Raw genomic sequence first — 5,078 nt, forward strand, 5'->3', positions numbered from 1 at the left:
TTCTTTAATTATTTTTTTTGTATTAAAGCTCATTCTAAAAAAAAAGTTGTAACTATGAGCAATTGTAGTTTGAATAGATAATCAAAATATGTGGTTACTAGTTAGGGAGGAGGGAGTCATTCCCTCCCAACCCACTCAACTCACTGCCACATCAGTTTTTCTATTTTCTCTTTCTTCTATCTTTCCCAACCCACAACATATGGAAACCTTATCTTTTCTAACCCACTTTCCATATCATTCTTTTCTATTTAATTAAATTAGAAAATATAAATTAAAATAAAACATAATATTTTTTCATTTTTTTTTTGCTAATTTAAAACAAAACAATTCTGAAATAATATTAAAAATAACAATTAATATTCTTTTTTATTTAATTAAATTAGAAAATATAAATTAAAATAAAACATAACATTTTTTTTATTTTTTTTTTGCTAATTTTTTTTAAAAAAAATCTAAAATAGTATTAAAAATTACATTTAATTAAAAAACCACACTACAAATAAAAAATACACGATAATTATAAAACACGATAATTAAAAAAAATACACTTAAAAAAAGACAACATAATTTAAATCCTAAAACGACAATTGAAATTAACTAGTTATTATCTAGAGTTGAAATGTAGACATGTTCAATGTGATCAGTAAGATCGGATCGAAGTTGGTGGTGGGTTTCAGCATTGCACAATTCATGTATTATTTCTTGGTCATCAACTTCGTCGGTAGGGGGGTCGGGCTGATACACAGGAGATATCGCAGCACCCTCATCTTTCAATATCATATTGTGTAGTATAATACAAGCGTACATTATATTTTTTGTTTTCTTCACCGTCATAGCTCATGCACGCATTTTTAATATGTCCCAACATCCTTTAAGGACCCCAAAAGCACGTTCTATGTCTTTTCTTGCTGATTCTTGTGCCGCCTTGAACCGTATCTTTTTGTCGGTTACTGGATATGGATATGCCTTCACAAATACAACCCATGATGGATATATTCCATCCGCAATATAGTAACCATGTTTGTAGTGTTCACCATTCAGATAAAATGAACAATCGGGTCCTGTTCCATGATATTTCTCATCAAACAATGGTGATTGGTAGATGACGTTTAAATCATTGTTAGAACCGGCTACACCAAAGAATGCATGCCAAAACCATAAATCTTGTGACGTCACCGCTTCTAGTATCATTGATGGATACTGATGGTCACCCCTCATGTATTGGCCTCTCAATTCCGTTGGACAATTCCTCCAATTCCAATGTGTGCAGCAATGCTACCAAACATTCCAGGGAATCTATGACTAGCTTCATGTGCTTCATACAAAAGCTGAATGTCAGTGGATGTTGGACGACGTAAATATTCAGCCTTATACATTTGGACAACACCGTAGCAAAAGTTTTCAAGAGCTTCACGAGAAGTTCTTTCTGACATATTCAGATACTCATCTAACGAGTCTGGGTTATAACCCTTTGTTAATTGACGTATTGTTGATGTGCATTTTTATTTTTGTAGCGCACTGAAACTTATTTGATTTGTTGCATCCCATGTTGTTTGAAAATAAGGATAATTCGTCTCCAGGTCACCAACAAGTCGCATAAACAAACCTTTGCTCATACGAAACCTTCTGTGGAATTACGTGTGACCATAGGTTGAATCATCTGCAAAATAATGTTGGATCAATAGTCGTTCAGCCTGTAAACAATCTTTGTGGATTGTGTTTCTCCTTTGAATGTTGCTTGAACTAGCATTATTCTGAAGAAGCAGTTGTATAGTACAAGACAATACATGTAACAAATTATTGTTGATAAGTTCATCCTCAGATCATGAACTATCATCGTTAAATTCCATTACTATTTTTCGAACGTTTGGATTCATTTTGAAAAGAGAGAAAATGAAACAAACATACATATAAATAGATAATGAAACAAGCATAACTATATATAGATAATGAAACAAGGCTACATATAGAGAATCTTAATAAAAATAAAAATAAAAATAAAAATAAAAAACATAATAATAAAGAGAAAGATTCTCCAATCAAATGATGTCGACATTTTGAACTTCATGGGTTCTCCAACTACCAATCATACTTAGTTGCAATTTGTCGTTTAATTTCAAGCACCGTGCGCAAAATACCTCCAGTCAAATGATCATGCGGCCGGAGAAAATATTCCATATCTTGGTTCTCTATCTCCCGATCCAACAATTGAGCTTTTCATTCTTCATTAGCTTCAAGAATGTGCAATTTTTGTTTTCGGTACTGTTGTCTCTATTCCGCCTCTGTTTCGGTTGTAGTCTTGATGCCAGCAATTTGTTTGACGATATCAAACATTTCATTTTCTGTTGATGACGTTGATGTCGCTTTCTTTCCTTTTCTTTTTCTCTGAGGCGGTGAGTCTTCAACACTAAATGATTGTTGTTGTTGGGGGGAGAATCCAGGAGGATATTATGGATCAGATGATGATGTGTAGGCGTTGGATGAAGATGTTTTGGTTTGTTTTGAGGAAGGAGGTGGGGAGTCTTCACCCGCTTTTGTAACAAATGCCCATTTCGCGTTGTCTTTCAACCACTCCCAAGCTTGTTGATGAGGAAAACCTTTCTGGTTAATAGTCCTCCGATACTCGTTTAGTGAATATTGTAAAACATCAGCCTCAGATCTTCCGCTGGCCACAATGTTCATCTTATGGTTATAGATGTCGTTGAAAGCATTACATTTCTTTTGGAGGTCTTTCCATTTTGAGTTTACGTGGTGTCGTGACTGATCCGAACCTCCCATTTGAACATTAAAATGCTCTAGAACACTCTCCACAAATGCATCGAACCTTTGTTGATTTCCGCGTTGTTTATCTTTAGAAATATCGACATATGCCCTAGCCAAAGCCAACTCTTCGCGTTCCACCCAGTTCTTTCGCTTCTGGCGGTGTGTATAGTTGCGTTTTTTCTCAGCAACGGGTTGCAACTCCTCACTGGTTTCTTCTTCGTTTCTTTCGGGAGTCGGGTCGTCACTAGAACTGTCAGATTCTTCATTCTGAGCATCACGGAACTGGAAATTCTCGGGTTGAGAAGATTGGAATTCGGTTTCTGGAACCCTTTGAGAAAACTGATTCCATGGATTATAACTCTGATTTTCCTCTGGAAGCCTAAATGTGTTGTAAGATTATTGCACCGGGAAATATTGGTATTGGTAGTTTTGGTTTTGTTGGTAGTTTTGGTAGTTTTGGTATTGTTGATAGTTTGGATTTTGAAAATCTTGAGAAAAAAATGGAATATCTTGACTTGAACCGCCTTGTGTGAATTTACGTTTTTGGCTAGAACCGGTTTGTTTAGCTTTTCCTCGGGAATCCATTGAATGTAACTAAAGGAATCGAAGGAAATATAAATTTTTCTAGAGTAAAAACACTACAAATGAATGAAATATGTATTACATATTTATATACTTCTAAAACAAAATAAATAAATATATAAATAAAAAGAATCTGTGAATATAGTCAAATTGAAAGTGTATATAGTCAAAGTGATAGTGACATTTAATTGAATTGAAGTTAATGGTGCAGGGAATCTCTTTTGCTTTTGGAAAGTTTTTCACATTCATTCACAAAAAACAAAATAATAGTCTTTCATATATTAACGGGTTCACCAACCCAATTTAACACTTTGAAACCACCAAACCTGCGTGCTTGCTAAAAAAGGTAAATGACTAAACTACCCTCACGGAAAAATGTCTGGAAAAAATTGATTTGATTACCTATACAAAAATTAGAGACCGAAATAAGTGACTTCTCTCCAACCTTCTTATTTCTAGCATGTAAAAGTAAAACCAACATTTCTTCAATTTGTACAACCATGTGTAAATTGTAATAGCAAAAACCTAAAGCACAATAATTAATTTACATGTATTAAAAGCATAACAAGTGTGAAGATAACCTTTGCAACATTGGTCAAAATATTCACGGTAATGTACGTGAAGTTAAAATTCAGTCAATTTTCTTATCATAAAACTTGCCACATATTGTATAATTGATCACAACTCGATCTAATAACCAAACTTTTTCTGACTCGTTAATTTGTCACATCAATTAAGTTGGACAAAAACTGTATAGATGTTCACCACTAGAAACAACCAGAAGTTACCCATTTTGTGTAGGATCTGATAAGGGCATAAGGCTATGATTAACACAATGCTCAATGTCCATACATGTTAGTTAACCTTATTATACACTATCATTAAAAGTTGAAAGTTTTGCATATCGTGAATAGCTCATATGTTAATTTTATGAAGACAAAATAATCAAAAAAAATTCAAAGATCCAAAATCAATCACCTGAAACAAACGATTGCCGTAATATTTATGCTAATGTGTGTTACATATATACACCAAAATCGGTTGTGAACTAAAGATTTGAATTTTAACCCAAATTGACTTGGCCAGAGCAATCACTGTGCCCATATCATTCATGTTGTGGGTAACCCCACCCTACGTCATAATTTTCAAATGTAATAAGATTAAATCGATTTTCTACAAGGAATATAAGATCAATTTGCAACAATTTAGTACTAAAGATTTGAATTTTACCCAAATTGATTTGGCGAGAGCACTATGCCAATATCGTTCAACAACTTCAAATACTTCTTCCTCTAATAACGGATTCCCAAGAACAATATTCCTCTCTTCTTCTACCTTGGGTAGTGTTGGGTGTTGATACGAGATAAAAGTTTGTTTTTCACAAAAACCGGCAACAAAAGACTTTAAAAATAACAAGTTTATTTTTAGTTCATAAAAAAACCGAATCATCATGGATCCATTTATAGATGTTAGAATGAAATAAAACCAACCATATGGTGTTTTAGAGATAACCTTTGAAGCCTTTGAACCCACTTGGTTTTGGGATGCTGATGAAGATAACAGAAGATCAAAGTGTATGATCTTCTCTACAAGCATCCAACATCAAGAGTAAGACACTTGGAATGCTAGTTCCTTCTTGTATTCTTGAGTGTCTAAAGCCTTCAAGTGCTTAAGTCAATTAAGCACTAAAGGGAACAACTCAAGAGGTCTTCTAAACACCAAACTAACTTCAA

The 5,078-nt window shown here is 33.8% G+C and overlaps 1 pseudogene; it reads right to left on the reverse strand.

The window, feature by feature from the left end:
- Positions 1 to 597: 597 nt before the first annotated feature.
- On the reverse strand, positions 598 to 2,178 carry LOC145131935 (uncharacterized; annotated as a pseudogene).
- Between the last annotated feature and the right edge of the window lie 2,900 nt (positions 2,179 to 5,078).

This window comes from Lactuca virosa, chromosome 8 (assembly GCF_052849685.1).
Source record: "Lactuca virosa cultivar CGN04683 chromosome 8, Lactuca_virosa_CGN04683_v6, whole genome shotgun sequence".
Classification (NCBI taxonomy): Eukaryota; Viridiplantae; Streptophyta; class Magnoliopsida; order Asterales; family Asteraceae; genus Lactuca; species Lactuca virosa.